Below are 25,806 nucleotides of genomic sequence, written 5' to 3'. Positions count from 1 at the left end.
CTCTTTTATGTAAGTTTCTCTGGAGATTATTCTTTCCCATCCTTTATATGTATAATTAGCATGTAAAATAAAGACTGTGTTACACATCTCTTTTTCAGTTTTTTGTTAATCCTTCAATATATGTATATACATATTAATTGACTATCTACTGTTTATGAGCTAATATACTCCAGGTAATCCTCTATATATAGAAGCTGCAAAAAAAAAAAAATTAAGATAGAGTCATGCCTATGTGGAACTCACATGCATATACAGGTAAAGGGTTAAATTCAGAAGTTCACTTTCTATCTCAAAAGCTGCAAAGAAGCCTGATCTGCCTCTGACAGTTTGAGAAGGTTTGGATTGAGCCCAGAGTGAAATGTACGAGATGGTCAGCCAAAAATCATGGTGAGTGAAGGAGCAGCCAGTCAGAGGGTGGAATGTGGACAAAGGTAGGAAGGGAAGTTTAAAAGAAGTGTGGCTTATGGTCCATGACTCTTGCTCTAGAGGGAATGAGGTTGCAGGACAGGTGGGTCCAGAGACAGAGGGGCTTCAATGACTAAATAAATAAGTAAAGAAATCATTTATATTTACCTGTAGAAGACAGTAAGCTAAAAAGAATGTTAGGTTATGGAGAAATTATTTAGATTTTCAGGCTGCTTTATACAGCTTGGAGTACAGAATGAATGTGTGTAGGGGGTGGAAATTAATAACTGAGAAACCATTTTAAAGACTATCACAGAGACTTCCCTGGTGGTCCAGTGGTTAAGAATCTGCCTACCAATGCAGGGGTCATGGGTTCAATTCCTGGTCTGGGAAGATCCCACATACCTCAAGGCAACTGAACCCATGTGCCACAACTACCAAGCCTGTACTCTAGAACATGTGCATTGCAGTGAGAAGCCCATGCACTCACAGGAACCAGGAAAAGCCCACATGCAGCCTACATATGTATAAAATTAAATTTTAAAAAGGCTACCATAAATCCCAGAGATAAACCCATGTACCTATTGGTACCTTATCTTTGGTAAAGGAGGCAAGAATATGCAATGGAGAAAACACAGCCTCTTCAGTAAGTGATGCTGGGAAAAGTGGACAGCAACATGTAAAATAATGAAATTAGAATGCTTCCTAATACCATACACAAAAATAGACTCAAAATGGACTAAAGACCTAAATGTAAGATCAGAAACTAAAAACTCTTAGAGGCAAACAGAAGCAGAACACTCTATGACATAAATCACAACAAGATCCTCTATGATCCACCGTCTAGATTAATGGAAATAAAAGCAAAAATAAACAAGTGAGACCTAATTAAACTTAAAAGCTTTTTGCACAGCAAAGGAAACTATAAATAAGGTGAAAAGACAACCATCAGAATGGGAGAGCATGATAGAAAATGAAACAATTGACAAAGGATTAACTTCCAAAATGTACCAGCAGCTCATACAATTCAGTACCACAAAAACAAACAACACAATCAAAAAGTGGACAGAAGATCTAAACAGAAATTTCTCTATGACATACAGATGGCTAATAAACACATGAAAATATGCTTAATGTCACTTATTATTAGAGAAATGGAAATCAAAACTATAATGAGATATCACTTCACTGGTCAGAATGGCCATCATCAAAAAAAAAACCCAAAAAACTACAAACTATAAATACTGGAGAGGGTGTGGAGAAAAGGGAACCCTCTTGCACTGTTGATGGGAACGTAAATTGATACAGCCACTATGGAAGACAGTATGGAGTTTCCTTAAAAAACTTGGACTAAAACTACTATATGACACAACAATCCCACTACTGGGCATATACCCTGAGAAAACCATAAATGAAAAATACACATGTACCCTAATGTTTATCACACCCTATTTACAATAGCTAGGACATGGAAGCAATCTAGATGTCCATAGACAGATGAATGGCTAAAGAAGCTGTGCTACTTATATACAATGGAATATTACTCAGCCATAAAAGGAAAACATTTGAGTCAGTTCTAAGGAGGTGGATGAACCTAGAAAGTGAAGTGAAGTAATTACTCTTCAGAGAGTGAAGTAAGTAAAAAAGAGAAAAACAAATATCATATATATATATATATATATATATGTATATATGGAATCTAGAAAGATGGTACCAATGAGCCTATTTGCAGGGCAACAGTGGAGATGCAGAGATAGAGAACAGATTGCAGATACGTGCGGTGGGGGAGGGAGAGGGTAGGACGAATGGAGAGAGTAGAATGGAAACACACGCACTACTGTTTGTAAAATGGATAGCCAGTGGGAATTTGCTGCATGACTCCGGAAGCTCAAATAAGTGCTCTGTGACAACCTAGAGGGGTAGGATGGGGTGGAGGTGGGAGGGAATTTCAAGAGGGAGGGGACATACGTATACCCATGGCTGATTCATATTAATGCATGGCAGAAACCAACACAATATTGTAAAGCAATTATCCTTCAATTAAAAATGAAAAAATAAATTAAGGAAATGACAGTAATTTGGATAAGAGATTATGAAGGCCTGAAGTAAGATGTTGGTTGTATTTAATTACATCTTTTCTTCATTCATATTGAGTGTATCAAATGGATGAAGCAATTTCATTTATTTATTCCTTCTAACACCTCCTCGTTGGAAAGAGAAACATCTTTCAAAGCTGACTATTTATCAACACTTTTTGCTTGATATAACTAAAAATCCACCCAAATTATCATTTTGTTCCCATTTCTCCATTTTATCTATAAAGAGGTAATAGAATTGTACAATTGTTCCTGGTTCAAGTATTTATTTCTTTGCAATTTCATGAGAGGAAACTTTAATTTCCATTGGAAAAAGGAGGTTTGAATGATTATACAAACAAGTAACTTTTAAACATTTTTAAGTGAAAATTGTTTATAATTTGTATGTGTGTATATGTACACATACAAATACATTATATATATATATGCATTATATCTCTTCCATACATATTGAAATGATTCAACTTTTACTTAAATGTTAAGAGGGATACTATTTCCTGCAGTGTACTTTGGTTTGTTTAATCCTTGGAGAGTCCTGTCAAAACTAAAATACGAGACTTGTTCACTTATTGATATTTCATTAAAATTCATAGTTCTGAATTAATCTTAGCAAAAGAAAAAATCAATTCCTTATAGACAAGAGTATCAAATAAAACTATAACCAAAATGTCACCTACATTCACCTCCAAATTATGTCTCAAAAATTGTTTAACAACATTTGGCAATTTTAAATGGTAATACAAAGCCTTTTGTTTCAAAAAGAATGAACCTTTTCAACTAAGCTGTATAAAGCCAAAGTAGTAAAACCTAAGAAGGCTTATACTTTTATATTCCAAATCTGAACTCAGTACAGATTTCCAAATAGTTTTTTTTACAGAAATCAGACTGTTGCTTCTATGGCACAAGCACAAAAAAAGCATGAACATTCAAATGAGTTCTTTTTCATAATAAGACAGTTGGAGGATTTTTTTCCCCCTAAAACTTCATTTTATTTCTGCCTCTTATTTATTCTTAACCATCTTTCTGTCTTCTGTTCTTCATCTGTCTTTTCTTTATGATTCCCTCCATATTTTCTCCTTATTATTATACTTGTTTCTTTTTTTCTCAAGGCATCCTCCAGGCTCATGCCACTATGGACTCTTCCTTGTCTCTTTGTTCTCCTAGCAGTCTGTTAATATGCCTATTCTCTTTTGTTTTTAGTATTTGCTTCTTAATTCTTATCTTTCTTCACTTGGGTCTTTCTTACTTGATTTCAGTTTTTATTTCTCTGCTTATACTTCTGTTGCTTCTCTGTTTCCTTTGCTATGGATTATTCTTATGTGTTTTTTCTCTTATGGATATTCCCCCCCACCCCCCCCACCCCCCCACCCCGACTTCCTATTTGGTCCTTTCTCAGTTTTCCACCTATTTTAACTTTTTAATTCCCTCTCTGATTCCACTGAGGTGTTCCACATTTGCCATTCTGGTTCTTCATTCTTTTCCTCATTTTTCTCCTTTATATCTTATCATCCAGTTAGTAAGTCATAGCAACAATGCAATAATAAAATAATTTCAAGTATCATTTCACTGAGAATAGCATGAGAATGTTCATTTGTCATTGTATTGTTTTTATCTGATGAACTTCAGTGGATGCGTTAGAAGTATTCATTTGAACATTTTTTAGGCATTATTTTTGAATTTTTAGAACATTATTCAATTGTTTTAAAATTATAATATATGCTGTATATTCTGTGCCTCTTTGCCTAAATGCCTTGAGACACTTAGCTCTTAGAAGACAGAAATGATATTAGTGACAAAGTTCAGACAATGAATTCAGACTGTTGTTTGATGGAACTGATTTACAGTTTTTTCTTTTCCTTTCTTTCTTTTTTTTTTGGTTTTGTCTGTGTGTTTCAGGGAAATCTTAACCGGAACCACATGTTTTGTGCATTCATACCAGAAGCCACTCTCCCCTTGTTGGTGGGTGCTTTGAATTTCTCAGACCTGGTGAGGGGAAAAGATGATGCTGATTCCCTTATGTAATGCTACTTTGTGCCTGTCAGAGAGATATTACCTAGGTAAGTGTTACTTATGAAAAAGGAGCAAAAAAAAAAAAAAAAAGAAAAAGGAGCAACACGATTGTCTATCTTTGTGCTCCTGTAAATTACAGTACTCCATTAATCCTGCCTTCATTAACAAGTCAGATATTTGGTATTGCACGATGTTCCAAATACACAGCAGTATGTTTAATACAGCTTCACTGATGAACTATCATATATTTGTGGCAAACAAGATTGAAACACTATATGGCTGATATGCCATGCAATGGTGTGGGAAGTGTGGGCATTGCTTTTGTAGTCTTGTGACAGAAATACTGCCTTCTGGTCTTTTAGATGGTTGTCACTGCTTGAGGGAGGCAGATTTTCCATTTTCTTATGCTAGTCTGCATCACAGAGCCCATCCTTGAATATTGCCATAATGATCCCTGATCTTTTATGTTAAAGTAAGTTATCAAAATAGATAAGTAGATAAATGAATACGTAAATGCTGGCATACAAAAATAGAAAGGATCATCTTCCTGTCTCAAAAAATGGAAACATGTGTAAGTTAAAAGGGGCAAATAAAAAATACACGTTAGTTTCATTTTCTGTAGAACTTTTTTTGTTTTTAATTGTGAAAAATTGATATCAACTATTAGCACATTTTTAGTGAGAATTGAAAACATACAGATGTTTATGAAAGTTTATATCTAGCTGTGTCAATATCTCTATCTATTCACCTGTCGGTGAATTTCATGAAACAGAGAGCAGTATGTTTTGACATTAGAAAACACACACATACGCCCATACACACAGACACACAAGAAAACTATGGACAAAGGACATCAGGTAATGCCTAAAGGAAAGCATGCATCCTGAACAACGCAGAGTTTTAAAAATTAAAGATACTGCTTGTTCTACCAAAGAAAATAGGCAAGATGAATGAATAATACTTTCAGAGATTGTATGTTGATATTAAAGCTTTATAACTCCTGAAAATAAAAAAATAAAAGAATTGGGAACTTTTAGTTTTGGAAGTGAAATCTGCAGTTCTACACAAAGTACTTGTCCATTCACCCAGAAAAAAGACAACACCACAGCTCTCTTCATAGATGATACAAAAACAAAATGAAAGAAGTCTCTTTGTTGTAAAAATATATAATAGAACTATTACTTACAGTTTCTCATCTCTCTAAATATTCCAAAATCTCATAATATTATTTTTTAAACACTTAAAACTTTTGCTTAGCTAAATAACTTTTGACAGTTAATGAGTATGGTAATTGCTTATTGAAGAGCGATTATTTTATAACCATAGTCTTGGAAGAAAAAGCAATAAAAAGTCATCAAAATACAACATTGAAAATAGGAATGTTTTATTTGGGATGCTATGATAATTTACTCCTTCATGTGTGTACTGCAAAAACCCACAAAATTGCTACTAACTGTTATGTTTTCCAGAGCCAAACGAAACTGCAAGTTAAGCTCAAACTGAATTAAGATGGAGATACACAATGTCACAGAGATGTATGGGCAGCAATTCATTGCAGGATCAAATCCCTCACTGTGTGCTAACACTAAAGATGCAATAAGGTATATCTATTTCATTTTGTTTTTTTAAAATTGTGATTTAGACATTCTATCTTGGTTTGTCAGCATCATAGTTAACATTATTGCATTCAACCTAGTTTCACATTGCAATATCATGGTTCGGTTTCTAAGATTATTTTAAGAAACACATTAACTTTAACAATTAAATATTCTTTCACTGGTCATGTTTTTCTTCAAGCTAGGAAATCTTTCAGCTGTAAATATTATTTCTTATAACTAAAAAATGTGGCACCTCCTTTTCTAAAATGTTGTTCAACAGAAATTTTAATTCTTAAATATGACTTTAGGAAATAGGGCTTCTTCTGCACATGGACTAGTTGTTAATAAGAGAAATACTAAGTATGAGATTTGAAGATTAGTGAATCCTTTGTGCCTCTATTTTTCCTTTGTAAATTAATTCTCACTTCTTACTTTAGATATTTATTTTCTTAAATAACAGTCTTCTGATTGGGTTTACTGTTTTTAAGAAAGATTTCATTTGTATCAGACATTAATTCAACGAGTGCTTCTCTGTATTCAAAGGAAAAATTATAAAATTTACAGAAACTGAAAAATTGTAATGCAAACCATAGCCACATGATGATAATAGAAGTGCCTATGTGAAGATATTCCTAAACATAAAGCATTTATGACTTTTTAATGAAATATTTCATTTTTAAGAAAAGTACCTACCTAAAATAAACTTATATTGGAAAATGGGTGTGATACAGAAGCACCAAATATTTTATCACTTAGCTTTTTTTTTTAATATAAAATGCATTTTTTAAAGGATGTTTTATCTCAAAAAAGACTATATTTTAAAGCTTTGTTATTTTATCCTCTCCCCATCCTCAACCTACTAGAACTACAAAAATGCTTTTGAGAAGAGAAGGGGGAAAAGGCAATATCTTTGAACAACTGGAATTTTCAGTGATTGGAAATGTTGCCTAGTATGTGGAAGAGTACTGAGGAAATAGAAATGGGATGGGTCGAAGATGGTAAGATGGGAGTCGGTCGTGGTTCTCAGGTTGCGTTTGACACGAGGTGTGCTATATTCAGGAATACATTCTGCACGGGGCTGCCGCTTAAGTCCTACACCACACTGTAGCTTTAACTAAGCATTGTTCCCTCCACAGATTTGTGAGAGCAAATGACACTAACTCACTTTCCTGGCTTTGATGTCTCCAGTAGCAATTTATCCTGGTGTGCTAAACGTGAAAGTAAACCATTAAAAGAGGTGCCCACCAGAGGTTTAGTTTCATAAACTCATTATTTTTCCTTTTCTTTTCCTTCCTTCCTGCATTCTTTTACTTGAAGAGAAAAACTAGTTTTTAGTAGCTAGGCTTGAAAGAAGCACAAAATGAGAATTTAAAATGATAAAGCCTGAATGGAATTTGTATCATTTCCTTTTCTAGCTGTAGCCTTTGTCACTATAATACAAATGTCATGGAAGTAAGAATAAAACATCTCAGGCATTAGGACTGAATGATAGCTCATTCATATGACAATGACTGCGTGAGGACAGAACATTTCTCAGAATGTAGCCATTCTTGTGGCAAAGATTATAATGACAAGGAGAGATGGTACAAAATTAACCAATTCTTGGATCTATATAAAGAAATCTTATGAGTCTCTCTAATGTGGGCCTTTGTATTATATTAGCTGAAAAGCAAAAAAAAAAAAAAAGTGAGGGGAGCGGGGCGAGGTTCGAGGTAGGATGGGGTGGGGGACGGGGGGAGTCTTTCTTTAAGTCCACAACAAATTTGTTCGCTTTGAGTCTTGCCAGAGAAGCCTGCTCGGAAGCTCTCTTTTTCTACCAGTAGATGTCACCGCAAGCAACAGAAATACCCCAGGGGCAAGGAGAGCTGATAAGGGAATGATAAAGCCCTAAAGGACACAATGGAAGTAAAAAGAGGAGTGTTATCAGTGGTTAATTCTGTCTGAAACAACAAAAGCTGTAGTTGATTTGGGTTTTAATTTGACCTGATTCGTCCTTGTCATTATGACAAGAGTGTCTAATGAGTTTGGGAGAGCATGGCTTTAGAACAGAGGCTGTTAGGACTTGCACACACACCGCCCAGCCTCTGCCCTTCTTTCTGTCCCCTCTCCTGGATTCTCTGGTTCTGGTGATCCTTTGGCAAGTTACTGGGGATTGCTATTTAACCCCTGTTGGGCTTTGACTCACTTTGTGATCTGGTTTAAACTGCATATGAAAGGTATTTCATGGGCAGAGTTGTCCATGTTTCCCACTGCTACTATTTTAGAGTTATGAGTGGCATCGAGTGGCAGGGTGCTCATTGCAAATAGACTTTCTTCCTTGTCCCTCTGGCTCTCTTCCACAGGGTGAAAGCAAGTGGTAGTTTTTAAAATAATCTTTTTTTTATTTTGCCCATCTCACATGTACATGTCTGAGCATTATTATGAGTGTGTGTGTGTGAGACTGCAGAACATGTACCCATGTTTTGACATTTTACTCCATTCCGGCGATTTTTGCAGACTACATACAGTAAATCATGTAGTGATTTACTGGTGAGCAGCTTCCGCTTGAAATTTAAGTGCCACAAAAAAGTACATTTCTTCTTAGTGTAGATCCTCACACAGGCTTACTTGTGCACTCAGTTCGACATTAGCTCGCCCTGGGTAACTTGCATAGTTTCAGAGAAGGTCTCAGGTTAGAAGAATTTAGGAGGTTGTTTTGCCATCCTCTGGAACACACCATAGCCTTCCCTTCTGTGCATTTTGCAGGAAATGGCTTCTTTTCCGACGAATCAAGTGGGCTAATTAATTAAAAGCAGGTATATACTGCCCTGATCGCTATCGCAATCTGGGTCCTGCTTGGGTTGGCAATACTGTCGTCTGTTCTAACTTAAAGGACTGACTTTTTGCGCTGACTGAAATTCAGATAACCTGAGGTGATATGTTTAGTTTGTCCTGAAGCTTGTCCTAAGAGTGTTCTGGCTTTTTCTGTGTTCCTTGAAGTGCTGGTAAAGGTGACAGCCTCGCAGATCTCTTTTGTTCCAGTCTAAAAAAAATCAGTCAGATTTCCATTAGTCCTCATGGCTCTTTTGAACACCAGGCTTTTATTTTACACTTAAAAGAAAATCTGTCAAGTATTTTGGTCACCAAATATATCCTACCTACAAATGTCAGATGGAGATGATTAGATCCTATATACTAGACATTGTTTTAAAAAAAATCCAGTTTTCTGTCACTAGCAATTTTATGCCTTCAAAATAATGATCACTATTTGCAATACTTAAGATATTTTATAGGTAGCTCGGACTGAACTATGAAAAAAATGGTTGGATGGTAGGGATATGCAATGTCAGAAATCCTCTATAGGAAGAATAAGAACAAATGAAAAATAAGCAAAGCTACTGTGTTTTCTCTTAAAAAGTGTAGTTGGAAAATATGGAAGAGTAGATTAAGCTGTTTCTTCCAGGTTCAAAAGGATAGAGTAGCCTGAGAATCTTTCATCTGAATATAAAACTTACTATAAATTAAAAGGAAAAAACATACTATTAAGCTAAATGTGATGTTGTCCCTTTAAATGTTCTGTCCTTTGCAGCTTTGCTTGTCTCCCTGGCTCTTAAGATGGCCTGATCCACTTTTCTGGAATTCTTTCAATTAGTTTTGGATCTGTCACCCTAAAGTCTCTGAAATTGCTTATTCGAAGAGATTTCAATATTTACTCTGATGACATTTTTTGATTCTCAACACATAGGAATTCTTGGTAGTTTTGAATTTACTTTGTATCCTTTAGTCCATATAAATCTGGCAATCAAGATTTCTCTCAGTTTAATTTGCTTTCTGTTGAGGATTTAAATGATATTATCCTGAAGCTTTAGCCAACCACTTCCAGTCCCTAATCCTTGGCCTTCCTCACTGGTGAAAGGCTGTTCTCAGTTTTCTTGGTTCAGTTTAACCCTCCTAGTTAATCTCTGACTTCTGGTAAATTGCCATCATGTTTAAAATCTGCAATTGTAACTCTTTTCCTTAAAAAAAAAAAAAAAATCCTGCTCACAAAGGACAACATGACTAACTTATATCACCTTATTTTTTAAATTTAACTAACAGCAGTAGAAGAAAGTCGCTGACGATCAGCTCTAGGAATATCTTAACTGTCATCAGATCTAGAATGAATTTCAGTCAGGATTTTTGTCCTTTCATAGCACATAAATTGCACTTCTTAACGTTAAAAATGGCCCGTCTCGCTGACACTCTCAGGCTCTTTGTTGAGTTCCTGCTCCTACTCCTTTTGGCTGGGTGGCTGCTGCCTTCCAATGGGAATTTACTAAAATGCGTTTCAGTCCTGTGCAATGTTTGTTGCTTTTGTTTCTTATTTAATTTCAGTTTTCTTCAGCCAGGTATCATCAACAGATTATGGACTTTGCATAATTAGGGGCTTTCAGGGTTAGTTCCAAGTGCTGTAGAGATTTATACATTAACACGCACACAACTATGGAAGACACACTTCTACTCAGCTATGTCCACGTAGATAACGTGCAGGTCATTTGCTCCACTTCAAGAAATATTATATAAGTTCTTTTCAGTGGATCTGTTTATTTGGCTGGCTGACTTACTTTGGGGAAATCGCCAAAAGTTTTCTAAAATTGAATCCAGATAAGACAGAATTCCTTTTGATTGGATCTTATCCCTAGGTCGATCAACACTCTTCCATCACTTTGAAAGTTGGCAATTCACTCACAGCACCAGTCCCGGAGGGGAAAACCTTGGTTTTATGCTTGACTCTACTCTGTCATTTATGAATCGTGTAAACATAAATATTAAACTGTCATATTTTCCTTTGAAAAATACAGCCGGGATGAAGCAAATAATATCTATTCAGTATTTGGAAGTATTACTTTCTAATTATCTATTTTCACTTGGACTACTAAAATTCCTTATTAATTGGATAGATTGAGCAATAGCTTTCTAAGTATATGTATTTCAATGTTAATTTAAGGGAAACTAAGCAACATTTCTTCTTGAAAAATGGCATATTGAACTTGATTTTCTCTCTGAATGTCTCTGACAGAGGAATGACCAAGTTCTGAGTCTGCCCTGGTCTAGTTACCTAGGGCAGGATGGCACTGGAGAACTGACCACAGAGGAAACCCCAGTTTTGGTTGAATTATGAGAAGAAGAATTCTGAGAATTTCAAGGAGAATGTCCAACTGTAAGTGGATTAGAAGGTAGCTTCTTGGGTTCCAACCACACTTCATAATAGATCTATGCAACTAGAATAATTCACGAGTGCCAACGAATATGTTGACAGTCGAAAAGGATACATATGAATAACAACTGGGTCTATTTCCAAGCAGAAGTTGCTTTCCTGTTAAGAAAAAAAAAAAAAGACCCAAACAATGGAAAAGTTTGCTAAAGTTGTATTTACTGTTGGTATTTGGCCCAGGGTACAGAACCATACAGATTCTGCCCTGAATCGGGATCTCCACCCTTAAGACTAAATGCAGAGGCAGTTGAACAAGGTAAAATTGACACTGCATTACCACCTGAGCCATTTCACATCAGGTCTTAAAGCATTCTTTGGATAAATTAAATTAAACCTCTCACTGGAGATTATTTCTCTCTACTAGTGAAAGTCAAAAGTCTAGAACAAATGTAAACTGAAAGATTTCCTTTGTAGATCATACTCACTTTTATATCCATTCAATATATATTGATTTACACATTTAATGCATCAGTTTGTTGATTTATGATCCAATTTTCTTGAATGCAAGGTGGCACGATATACACATAAGCACGATTTGTAATTAAAAAAGCTTGAGAAAAGAAACCCCAAAGTCCATCAGTGAGGGTCATTGACTAGATTATAATTTACTTATTCAATAGATTACTATGCTACAATAAAAAAATAAAGGATGGAAAAATTTCTTATGTCCTGATATGAAAAATTCTCTGTAAAGTATTATGTAAAAATGAGAAATCATAGAAAAGTGAGATTTGGTGTCAAATGGTGGAGAATATTTATATTTGCATTGGAAGGACATACTAAAAGTCTAATAAAAAAGATTATTTTGGAGGATACAAGAACAGAAAAGGAAGATACAGTGAGAGTAAAATTTACACTGTGGACCTTTTCTACATTCCGTGATTTTTTATAAATGCAATACTGTTCAAAAATTAAGTATATTTTATTTGTATCTAGTACTTATTGTACTCCCTAATATTTACTTTTTAAATTTCTTTCACAACTTTCATAAAGTGTTTGTGACTCTTAATATAAACAAAGGAAGAAATTTGTAAGATAGCATGGTTTCTATGAAAGACAAGACTTGGAATTAAACCCATGGTCTACATTATCTAGTTGTATGACCTTATAAAAATAATGTATTTTCCTAAAACTCTGTTTAATAAAATGAAATTCAGAGTGTTTCATCGGATTGTTTTGAAGCTCAAATTACATAATATACATTCAGATAAATGCAGTTTACTCTTGCTGTTACTACAGTTACTAGAAAAATCAGTCTAAGAAATAATCTATTTGGAGTTTTTCTATAAAGAAAAAATTCTAATCTAGTCTTATTTCTATTATTTTGTATATCTATTTCATCAGAACTCATGGACTTCTTCTTGCCACTTAACCAAAGATGTGTGTGCTTATCCACGCCATCATCCTGGCATAAGAGAAATGTGAAAACACACCACAAATGGTATCCTAGATAAATGCAAAGGCAGATAGGAATATAGCTCTTTATTTTCTTGTCTCTGTTTTCTTCATCTTTTTAAAAAGTATTCACTTATGTTTTATTTTTATTATTTATTTGGCTGTGCTGGGCCTTAGTTGTAGCATGTGGGAACTTGTTCTCTGACCAGGGATTGAACCCAGGCCCCCTGAACTGGGAGCATAGAATCTCAACCAGTGGACCACCAGAGAAGCCTCCTCACCTGCCATTTGCTTCATCTTTAAGGAACTCAGAGCAACTCCTGTGTCTGTAGTCTAGAGTCAGGTTTTGCCTGACTTGAGGTGGACTGAGACATATTTTAATAAATTGAGGATTAGAATTGCAGCTCCTAAAAGTGGACTCTTATGCATTGTCTGAGGTGGCATTCCCACTGCACAAAAGAGAAACTGTCTTCCTGTCTCCTGAAATCAGAGTCAGTTTAAAGACTTTCCTTAGAGTGGGCCAGAGAAGGAGAAAAAGAATGAGAAGCTCTTATTTTTATCATTACTACTGCTGGTGAGAACAAGATTTAAAAACAACAGAGGGACTTCCCTGATGGTCCTGTGGTAAAGAACCCAACTTCCAGTTCAGGGGACACAAGTTCTATCCCTGGTCTGGGACTAAGATCCCATGTGCTGCAGGACACTAAGTTGGTGCACTGCAACAAATGTCCTGTGGTCACAGTTAAGACCAGTGCAGCCAGATAAATAAATATTAAAAAAGAGAAAAAGGAATGGCAGGTGCAGTGGGTGATAATGCTTCTGTAGCCCTGGGCTTTACAAAACTGTGAGGGGCGCTGCAGAACCGAGGAGCTGCACTACTGAGACAAGAGTTCTTTCTCACCTTAGCTTTGTTGCATTTTGATCCTTATTAAAAATCTCCTTCATTTGAATTTAGCATCACTCCTCAGACAGTGCCCAACAGGGCTTTGCCCAGACATACTCTTCAAGAGCTCACAGCCTTCCACAAGATGCTAGCTAAGTTGATTGCTAACATCATGGCTGCCTTCATGACGCCTTCTTCACTGGGCGTGGCCCTCGGAAACAGAGAACTGTATTGCCCAAGGCTAGGCCCCTTGTCTGTCTGCTGTCAGAGTGCAGAGACCCATTATCTTAAGCTGGGATAATTCTGAAGAGCCATCCAGTTCTCCATACAATTGGCAGAATACTCCATTGTACCACACAGAGGGTCAACTTCTTCCTCTCTCTCAATTCCTACCTTCCTCATTTCCTAACAGAAGTAGCTACCAGTGCCTCTTCCCAACAAACCTTCCAAATACAGTCTGTGTCTGAGTCTGTTTCAGAGAACACAGCCTAAGAAAGGCATGCTAGTTATCATCAGTGATGGCAGAGGTGGCTGTGTTTGACATTAACTACTCCTCAGATCATGAATGAATAAGTTGTTGTTCAGTTAGTTGTGTCCAACTCTTTGCAACCTCATGGACCCCATGGACCCCATGGACCCCATGCCAGGCCTCCCTGTCTTTCACTATCTCCCAGAGATTGCTCAGTTTCCTCCAAACTGAAGTGTACTGATATACAGGATCAATTTTGTTTATTTTCTGCCCACAGTCATTCATTCATTCCAAGGGATTTCTTCTACATTGGACTACAATCTTCAAGCTCAGAGGACACTATTGAAAACCCTCAGAGTAGTCATTACCAGAGAGCATTGTTCTCCAGATAGATTGTTCTTTTAGAGTTTCTAGGCAGGATCTAATTAATAATGAATTCATCTTCAAATGTTGTCATGCATTTTGCTTTCTGTTTGTTCCAGAACAATACCAATCCCAAGGTTGATCTTGGAGTTTCTAATATCTTCCACAAATTTCAGGTCAATATCTGATTAGGTCACATATAGAAAATTTGTCTGATTTACTTCAAAAGAGATAGAAGTTATATTCTTATGGCTACTGTTATGGAATTGAAAATGATATTTATTTTTTTTTTCTGAATAATGACAGACTCATAACCATTATTAAATGATAGCTTAAATTCCACAATATACCAGAGACCTCTTCTCACTGGACCATTTTCTTCCTGATTGTCTTCAGTTTTGAAATTCTGGTAGTCAATTAAGTCATTGTGACTTAGTAAATGCTAATATATGGACTTAATTTCCCTTACTGATTTCATACTTCCCAAAGCTGACTAAAAGACTTTTAAAGACATTTTTATGTTACTCTATATTCACTAGAGTGTTTAGCATAGTGGTTATAACTTATGCCAGTTGTAATAGTGACATGCAGTTCATCTGTAAAAAACCGAGTCTGAAATCTAAGTGGTACTAATTACAACTTTCTACTCTATAGAGAGGAACTATAGGGTTGTGGTTAGGGAGGGGCACTCTAACAGCAAATTTGAGTTCAAATCCCAGGACCACAAGATTCCAGCTGTTGACTTTGGCAAATCATTTAATATCCTTGAACTTCAATTTTCTCTTCTTTAAAAGCTGCACAGTAAGAGTTCTTATTGCTCAGAATTACTGGACATATTAATGGCTCATTTAATAAATAAAAATATTTACTGCAGTGATTGATGAATACTTATTCTTATTATATTGAAATATTACAACACAAGTTCAGATTCACTGTTACAAAGAAAAGACTATAGTATTACATGTTATTGTTCTTGTTTAGTTGCTAAGTTGTGTCCAATTCTTTGTGACCACGTGTACTAGCCCACCAGGCTCCTCTGTCCATGGGATATTCCAGCAAGAATACTGGAGTGGGTTGCCATTTCCTACTGGGTGGGATCTTTCCCACCCAGGGAAGGAACCTGTGTTTCCTGCATTGGCAGGCAGATTCTTTACCGCTGAGCCACCAGAAGTCTGCAGTGTTATATGTAAACAGTATTAAAAACCAAACACTTTTCTATTTAACATCTTTCTGATTTTTTTTTCTAGTTAAAATGACCTGGGTTTATAAACAAAATGAAATATTTTTTAGGGACAGAACGATGTCATAACATGGTCATGGGGACCTTCCTTCCAGACTGACAAAATATAGGACATTCTGCCCAAGGGAGGAGAAAAATGTGTTTCTGTTCCCATTTTTCATGCTACGTGTTCACCATCTGACCTTTTCCATCTGACTTCACTGTGCCATGATTTGCTATGAACTCCCCAGAAAACCGAGTTTCATCTTCATTGTGTCTTATACTAACTGTGAACCAAGATGTCTCATTTCTTCATCCTCCAGTCTTTCATTTTTCCTAAGTGAGGCTGGAGAAGGGTCTGAAGGGGATCCATGGGGTTAGTTGCCTTTTGCTGTGTTACAAACTACCACAAATTTAGCAACTTGAAACATCAAATATTTACTATCTCATAGTTTCTCCAGGTCAGATATCTGGGCATGATTTAGGAGGGTACTTCTGGCTAAAAGTCTCTTAGGAGGTGGTTGTTAGATGGTCAGTCAAAGCTGAGGTTTCATCTAATGGCTTTCCTGAGGAAGTCCACTCCCAAACTGCTTAGCATAGTTATTCAAATTCAGTTCCTCTGGGGTTATTACACTGAGAGTCTCAGAGGCTTTCAGAATGTTGTCTGAAGGTTTCCTTCTTGTCACAAGGGTGTCTCCATAGAGCAAGGGACAAGATAGTGTATGTGACATTTTATCACCCCTGCAGACTTCTGTTCTCTAGAAGCAAGTCAAGTCCAGCTTTCACTCAAGTGAAGAGATTGCAGAAGGACATGAGTACTGGGAAGCAGGGCTCATAGAGATCATCCAAGAGACTGCCTAACAAATCAGTCATGATTGAGACACGATTTACCAGCTGCATCTATAGAAACATGCTAAAAACAATGCTGCTTCTTTATAAATGATACAAGTTTTGAAGAAATATTTTCTCTGATGTCTATTATAATAATTTCCCGAACCTCCCTTATTTGTATACATTTAGTCAAAATTATAGCATTTTAATGATTGTCTGGAGCACTGTGATTCATAACGTGGACTGGAAATGAGAGGACTTGTTTATTTTTATCCCAGATGCCTCATGTACTTACTGTTGACTCTCACTTAGAAAGTCGCTACATAGCTGTCTCTTTCTCATCTGTAAAAAAGGCGGCAACAATTTTAGCTTACAAATAGTTGGACTATGAATAACATTTTTTAAAGGACACTTTACAGAGTGCTTTGAAATCATCTAAGTGGTCTTAATACCAGTAAATTTTAAACAACAACAGAAACAACAAAGGTCACTCTTGCACTTGAAGTTCCAAGATCTATGTTAAGATGTGTAAGAAAAATTTACCAGCAGAAAGTTCTTGATTCCCCTTACTTGACTTTCCTGTAATTTTAAGATGACTTTGGGGATCCTATTCTTACCTGTATTTCATTTATAAATAAGATGTAAAATAGTAGAACAAATGATCAACTCAATAATATTAACTCAAAGCGAGAACTAATTTTGGTGCCAGTTACTTCATACCCTGCCATTCCATTTTTTTTGTCTTAAATATGAGCTTTGTGGACATTTAATGACAGCTATCTCAACTTGGAAATGCAAAGCCAATATATCTTAAAATAAAAACAGACTCTTCAAGTCATATTTTGGCATTACAAAGTTAAAATTAGATCCCACTTCAAACAGGCTTCTTTAATTAGGAAATATCCCAAACAAAAGACCTCACTTCCCAAGGAACATTGAACCATTATGCTAATTGAAATGGCCACTGTATAAGTCTTGGGTGGATCTGAAGAAAGTTGTTATTCTGGCCTGAGTTTCCAACCACACTCATTTTGCTAAATTGCATTTCTTTAGGAGACCAGCCTGATAGGCTACAAGTGTTACTAATTCTATTAAATACCCCCCCCCCTTCATTATTCTTTCATACCGAACGATCAAAAACCTTAACCACTGTCTATTTTTAAATGATACAGTTCCATAAACAGATTGAAATACTTGAATAACCACTTCATGATAATTAGGTTTTCCTGGTGACCACCCTGTTCCTTTTAATTTTCTCAAGCTGCAATTCTAAGTTATGCAAATCATAAAATGGTGTTTTGAAAAATACGCAATTTTATAGTTGGCTTGGATAATTTAATTTGAAAATTGACAAGGATGATGTATACACTTGTGGGAAAATAGGTTCAAATCTAAACAGCCCTATAACAACAGATTAAGCCATGTACATCTCTCTCTGCCCACACCTTCTTCCTCCTCTCCTGCTTTCCAAGTATCTGCGATCCAGAAGGACCTGTCCTTACCTCCTTTAGGGAACATTTCAAGGAAAGCAAAGCAGTGGCAGGTAATCAGAGACATAAATTATTTCAAAAAAATTAGTGAACCTAATTCTTATCTACTGATGGAGACATTTCAAATATGTTTATGTGTGTTTATGTGTCTGTGTGAAACATTTGCCAATATTATATAACAACCCAGAAGGGAAATTTTAAGTGGATTGCCAATTAGAAATTTTCAATGTTTTCTTCCCTTCCATAATTAAGCTCCTTTTGCACTGTTTCCACATTTTTTCCCAAATTTCTTCTCTTTTACTTGATTTCATTCCTGATCTGCATATTAACACATTTTCTTTTGTTCAGGGTTTTTCTTCAAAGATTCTCCATTTCTTCAGTTGGGCACATCAGCTAGAGTTTATGATCTCTGTATCTGTAGTTTTAACAAAATATACAGCATATCAAATCTAAATATGTCTTCATTTAACATTCTTCTGAACTTATCTTTCTTCCGTGTCTTATTTTTCCCATGTAACATTATTTTATGTTCTTGTCACCTTCTGCTTTATTGGTTTATCTCATTTGACGCCTTTCTTATTTGCATCCATATCTGGCCACAAGTAGCTAGACGTCTTGAAGCTATTTCTGCTTTCAATGAGTTTTTGTTTCGTTTTAATTTTTTCTTGAGTTACTTCATTCCTGTTTTTATTTAAAACAAAAATTGATTAAAAAGAGGAACTTGAATAAAAGTTTCTCTTTCATTTAAAAAAAATTCTTTTTATATTCTCCATAGCATCAATATACAAAACACTGTATATGCAAAGGTTTTAATTCAATGTTGCTTTGTTAGCCTAGAATAAAAAAGCAATAGTTAATTATTTATGAATATATTGTGACTACATATACATATATATGTGAGTGTATAATACATATACATATATATATATATATTCTCTCCAGAAGTGATACCACTAAGAACTTGGCTTGCGTAATTTAAATATTTAAAACATTGAAATATTTTTATGAAGATATTACTTTCTAATTGTATATGCATATATTTTAATATGTGCATTACTATAATAAAAATTGTCCTGTTCCCTACAAAATGTATTATACGTTATTTTTACCTAAGTGAAAACAGATATTTTTATGCCTCTGCTTATTATAAAATATGTATAAATATAATTTTTTTCTAATCCTGAACTAGGTAGATGTGCCATAATTTATCTAATCAGTCCTCTGCTAATGGCCATTTAGATTATTCAATGCATTTCTATCACAAACAATGCTGTAGCAGCAACATATCTCAAAAATCTCTCTCTTTTTCTATCAGGAAGGTATTTCTGCATGATGAATTCCTAAAATAAAATTGCTGCTTCAAGTAGTCATACTGATTTCCCTTCCAAAATATTGTACTCATTTATATCTCTATCAATATAACATGTGAGATCATCGTCATTTTGATTTTGCCAATCTAAATAAAAAAATCTTTAGGCTGTAGTTTCTGATTTTATTTTTTGATCCCTAGCAAACCTGAACCACTTTCACACATTTATTATTATTTCTGTGCATTTTCTCTAAATATCTAAGTCCAGTTGATTTTATTTTTGGTTCTTTCTTATTGCTTTCTATTGCATGGTTATTTAAAGTTTATTTTTGATTTGTATTGCATGTGATCTTTTAGGTTCTTTTTGTCTTTTTAGAATTCCTTTTGCAGAATACTGTCATTTGTAAATGCAGTTTTGACAATCCCTTCCAAACTGATATTTCTGAATCTAACAGTTGGGTTACTCAGGAAATTTGTCCCTCACACTTCCATGCCTGACTTACAGCACAGCTTCATGGGAGAGAAAAAGAGAAAGAAAGAGACAGAGAATCAAAAATATCAAAACAGACAATTAATACATGATAGACTTCAAAGCAAGATCACTAACATAACATTGACCAAAATTTGTTAAATTGATGCAACCATTTTAGAATGGTGTGCTGCACATTTTGGAGATTAAGAATCGCTTTGAAGTCCTGCAAGGAACAACCCAAATGAATAACATCAGCCTGCTTACTTATAAACACACAACACACCAAAGGAAATCTATTAAAAGTAAAGTAAGTCGGTAATCACTAAGCATTATGCAAAAGAAAACAACATTTATCATAAAACTCTCAGGTCCCACAATGAGTATTTTCTAATGACATTTTCAGATTGGGGAGTTTTCATTTAATTCTAATTACTCCATCAAACACAGCAGACTGCCTTCTACAAGTAAGAATGTGCTCTGTCTGAGAATGGTGTCTGTGATTAGGGTTCTTTGTTCCTTAATTTGTTAAGTATGCTCTGAAAATTACAGTGACAAGGTGTATCTTTGTGAGTTTTCCTAGTTCATGCAATTCGGAACATCCCGACTTTCATAACAGCTGTTGTACCTTCTTTTCCATCTCCTCCTCTTCCTCATCCTTATTCTTGAGCTATTTCAATACTGAGCGGTGCCAGGGTAATACACAGGTTATGAAGGTGTGGTTGTAGTAAAACACTAGCATGTTTATTGTTCCTTGTCATGCCTTGTTATTTTGTCCATTTGGAAACTTTTAGAGAAACTGGGATGAAGTTGGGCATGTGTTCTTAGGTATAATAAAATACTCTGCTAATCCCAGCTCTTTTCTGGTCATTTTACCCCTTATCCAAACACAACAAGCAGCTTACAAGAGGGCTATGGAATTTTGGCTTCTCTAACAAAATCTTCCTTTTCTTTGTCTTTCTAAAAACTTAGAAAACGGGAAAGTTGAGGCTTCATGCATGGCAATTGCCTTCTTTATAATTCAGAGTACACAACAGTAAAGTGGTGTGTGCACTCACATGTGCTCATGACAGTAAATACTTCTCTCCTGGGAAGTAAGTTCTGCATTTATAAATGAGGCAATTATTAGAAAAGGTCGTCATAATAGCTGATTGAGATGTGGGCATACAAGAAGCTAACCTGAAATTCTTCTGGTTACCAGTTTAGAGTTCAGAGTCCCTTTTCTGTCTTTACTTATTCATCCTTACATATCACATAATACACAAGTGCATAAAATGTACCTCCACTTATCTCTAAGCTTCTTAGTACTCAACACTATGCGGAATTTATAAAACTACTGCTGGGTAAAAATTAAACACTCTCAATACTTAATGCTTAGGGTATCTTGGTTAGTCCAGGTAAAGATTATACTTAAATAGGAATTCATCAAGTCTTTCTGGAAATTCAACTAAATATGATTATTTGGGAAAATCATCATTATCTTGATGCTTAGCTTCTTTTATTAAGCAACTATATGTATATAAAACACAAGATAAACATTAACAGTAAATAGTCACCATGTAGAATGCACCATGTTCTTTAATGCGGGCTTTCCTGGCGGCTCAGGTAGTAAAGAATCTTCCTGTTATGAATCGTCCTTCAATGTTATTAAGATACTACAAGATGTTTATAGTTCATTACCCTGGAAATGAAACATTTCACGACAAACTATAGCAACTATAGTTGAGATACATTTTGAAGGGCGCATCAGAGGAAAAACAATGCATGATAGGACTAATCATTTTAACACCTTAAGATCAGTGCGCCATAAGAAAGGTGTGTAAGTGTGTGCACATCCTGTGTCTCTCTTAACCCTCTCAACCCGGAATATAGGACTTAATCAGTAAACTTCTGCTTTCCACGTAAGCACAGAACATGGTTGGTTTTATCCATCTCACTGCCAATATGTTTATCAGTAGTATTTTTGGTCCATGTCTTTTTCTGAACCCCTTAGTTTGCTGTCCCCAAATTTTAGGCAGCCCTTAGGTAAGTCTCTCAGTCTCTCTCCTTTCATCTTTGAAAAGGAAAGAAAGACACTTAGTTTAGTATATCTAACATCCTCAGGAAGCCAGAGTGAGAATTTGACAGAGACTAGGTGAATGTAAGGCTTTCCCTGGTGACTCAGATGGTAAAGATATGCTTGCCATGTAGGAAACCTGGGTTTGATCCCTGGGTTGGGAAGATCCCCTGGAGAAGAGAATGGCTATCCACTCCAGTTTCGGGAAAGACCCTAATGCTGGGAAAGATTGAGGGCAGGAGGAGAAGGGGGCGACAGAGGATGAGATGGTTGAATAGCATCCCTGACCTAATGGACATGAGTTTGAGCCAACTCTGGGGAAATAGTGAAGGACAGAGAAGCCTGGCATGCTGCAGTCCATGGGGGTCACAAAGAGTCAGGCACCATTTGGCGACCGGACAGCAACAAGGAGACAGAAAGAGAAATTCGGAATTCTATGGAGACAATGCATGAGCGCCAAAGAAAACCAGGCCATGCATTTCATGTTAAAATAAAACTCCACTTATAACAAGGATTGTGCTATTTTTCACAATGTTGACATACATGAACATGATATTATTTACCAAATTATACTAATTTGAGCACTCTCATGGATTTCTATCTTATATTTTGTTGTCTTTAAAAGAAAGTTGCTTTAAATTCAAATAGCAGTTTTTCATAGCTTTATCCATATTTCTTCCAAGCTTTGTTAAGCATTCATGTCAAATTTTTGCACGATTCTCTGAGAATTTGGACTTGATTCCCCTAACACCTAGAATCATTGTAAAAGATTCATAACATCATTGTTTAGAGTCTTCTGGGCTTATTGTCACATCAGACTCTGGAGCAGGTATTTTTGAATATCTTTTAAATACGTAATTGTGGTCAATTTCTTGGCAATATTTTTACATTTTTTAATAATATGCCTTTCCTTCTTTTATTAAGATTCACAACTTCTCAATGGTATACTTCAAAATTAAATAGGTTTAATTCTACACTCTACCCTATAGGAAGACCTTATTGTCCTAGTAAAATGTCAACTCAGATAGGTGTTCATGCATCTGAGAGTTCTAAGTATCTCTTAGAATATTCTGATGCAGTCACCACTTACCACCAACAAATGGTTTCTTCTAGTTCTATAATATGTGGCAATTTCACATGAGGCTTTTGCGGACTGTCTGTGGCTCCTTCATCTGTGGCTAAAATGTTTGTTGCTTTTGCAATTTGCACTGATTGCTTAAGAAAAGAATGGTTTGTTTTGTAAGGGCTGCTTTTAGTTTAGTGGGTTCTGTGCATAGTTAGCTACAATGCTTTTATTTTGTGGTGATGGTCCAGATTGTGTTTTTTGGAGGCATTTATTGCATTCTTACAAATTACACATGTCGCAGAAGGGCTGTTTTTATCCATACATGGAGAAGAGACACACACAGTACTTGATTGAGTAAAAAACCCAATGAAATAGGATCATGTCTCACTGTCAAAATAAAGAAAAATGATGGAGTTAAGAAGGAACAAAGAAATACTTTTCTAGCATGCTTATTCCAAGTATTAGAATATTTTCATACATTAAATGAGCTTAAGACATTTAATGTAGTTTTAATACCCTTAGTAACTTCAGGGAGCATATCAACCTGGATGTCCTATAATAAATAAGAATATATTTTTATTATATGTTATATATTATATTATCTGTAGTGTATATTACATGATATTTATAAACTCAGTTTTATTTAGGACTCAATATAGCATGCTGAAAAAGTATTATTTTCTCCTCTTTTACTGAGAAGGAAACTAAGCCTCTGGAAGTTTAGTAATTTGACAAAATTTGTGTGCCTAGTAGCAGGGCCAGAATTTTAATTTAGCTCTGATTCCAAATGCTCTGATCACTTAATTCTATAATCTCCCTAACAGCGATTACTCCAACATATTTATGTTTTCAATTTGGGAATTCCTTCTTATTCCTTATTTTTAAGTAGCTTAGTGATTTTTTTTCACTTAGATAATTCCAAAAAATAAAATAATAAATCAAGCGTGCAAAAAATAAAATAAAATTAGCCATGCAATCACCACCCAAAATGTCAAATGTAAACACAGAATTAACCAGCTTGATGTTTAAGTTGATGACTATTTCTTTCAAGGAGAGGAAGAAAGAAAGAAAGAGAAATGCATCTCACATTTGGACTACATTTGCCTATCAAAGGGCTTCCCTGGTGACTCAGCTGGTAAAGAATCAGCCTGCAATGTGGGAGACCTGGGTTTGATCCCTGGGTTGGGAAGATGCCCTGGAGAAGGGAAAGGCTACCCACTCCAGTATTCTGGCTTGGAGAATTCCATGGACTATGTCGCAAACAGTTGGACATGACTGAGTGACTTTCACATTCACTTGCCTATTAAATATATTAGGAGATACATTTTCCCTCTTATGAAAGAAGATGTTATTCCACAGATAAATATTGATAAGGGCTAATGACTCAGAATAACTTTTATTCATCTTTTCTGACAGTAATGCCCACGATCTGCTATGCTTTCCTAGTAATTTTTTTCATATTTATATATTAATTACTTTTCAGTTGTCTACCTATAACTAGACTATGAGAATTTGAGGCTTTTTCAGATTCCTATTTCTGTCCTCTCTGATAGGCATGTAACACTACTCCTAGCACAGAGAATTTGTAATGCTTAGAATTTGCACAAAACTGTTACTTGAATGAATGTCTTTAAATTCAACAATGTAATGATAATATTTGAGGCTGCATTAGTTCCTCATTGTCTAACTACATTTAATGTTTCTGTTATTGAGAATAGCAATACCTATTTTAATAGGGGTATTAGAACCTCAAAATTACTGATTATTTAAGATGAGTTTTTTTTGATGATTTTTATGATGATGATGGTGATCATGATGATGTTGATGAAACTGATGTTCATTATCAACAATTACATCATCACCAGCTCTGTCTAATAAAGTGAGTACTATTGATTCCACCTGAGAGGTAAAAAATATGTAGCAACAGGAAAAAATATTTTATAGTAATTACAAGGAAGAGAATCACGCATATATTGTATACGGAGGTGAAAGAACATTAGATTTCCTTCTGAAGATCAGGATACCTATTTCTGCTACATTATGGATGAGCAATCTTGCCTCTGTTATTTAGTCTTTTTGAGTTTATTTCATTATTTTTAAAATGGGGAAAATAATAACCCCCTCCTCTAGTCCAAGGATCAAACAAGACACTCTTTTTGAAAAAGTTTTGCAATCTGTGTTCAATATACAAATGTCCGCTAATTGTACTTCTGAAATTCCTTGTCTAAAAACATCAGTAAATATAATTTAATTGCTAGTCTCTGCAGAAATCCTGACCTCCTCATATGAAGTCAATTTTCTGTTAATATCTCATTGAACAGATTGAGAATTAAGTCCTAGTATGATGGGGACCACTTAGCACCACTTATTCTCCAAAAAGTTATACTTATTCTTGGCATGTCTCACTCTGATTTCCTGCTTCTGATGAATTCATGATCTTTGATATTGACTAGCTTCCTGTATCTCTTAGGCATCTTCACCCTCAAGGACCTCCCACTTTGCTTCCTCTCATAAAGCAACAGAAGCACCAGGCTTTTCTGTTAAACAGATTTCTGATGATGATTTAGAGTAGAATCTTAAAACACACATTAGGTAGAAAATTTGAAGTTGAGTATCGATCATTATTAAAGAAGTCACTGACCCTTCTTTACCCTGATGGATTATTTTGCTCTTGGTATCTTCTTTAAGTACTGGCTGTTGCCGTCTTCTCCTCTCTCTCTCCTTAGAGATTCCTTGCCTTCAGCTCTGACTCCTCTCTTAGTCCTCTTCTCCCGACCCTCCTGGGGAAGAAGCACTGGACTTGCCAAATTGCTCTGCAAAGTGAATGAACTGTTTTGTTTAAACCTATCTTACTAGACTCTACACAGAAAAATTTGCTTTCCAAAACCATGTGATCCACTTAATATTTTTGTTC

General features: G+C 35.4%; 1 long non-coding RNA gene across 1 annotated transcript in view; it reads left to right on the top strand.

Moving 5' to 3' along the window:
* LOC122451151 overlaps nucleotides 1–17,622 on the top strand; it is a 28,430-nt gene extending 10,808 nt beyond the window's left edge. The window contains exons 2-4 of the long non-coding RNA XR_006272320.1: nucleotides 4,398–4,558; nucleotides 5,981–6,112; nucleotides 11,148–17,622. This is a non-coding gene — a long non-coding RNA (uncharacterized LOC122451151). The remainder of the gene's footprint in view (nucleotides 1–4,397; nucleotides 4,559–5,980; nucleotides 6,113–11,147) is intronic.
* The last annotated feature ends 8,184 nt before the right edge of the window (nucleotides 17,623–25,806 follow it).

The sequence above is a fragment of the Cervus canadensis genome, chromosome 12 (genome assembly GCF_019320065.1).
Source record: "Cervus canadensis isolate Bull #8, Minnesota chromosome 12, ASM1932006v1, whole genome shotgun sequence".
In the NCBI taxonomy this organism is placed as follows: domain Eukaryota; kingdom Metazoa; phylum Chordata; class Mammalia; order Artiodactyla; family Cervidae; genus Cervus; species Cervus canadensis.
Note: the sequence above shows the minus strand (reverse complement) of the source record. Positions and strands in the feature narration are given on the sequence as shown.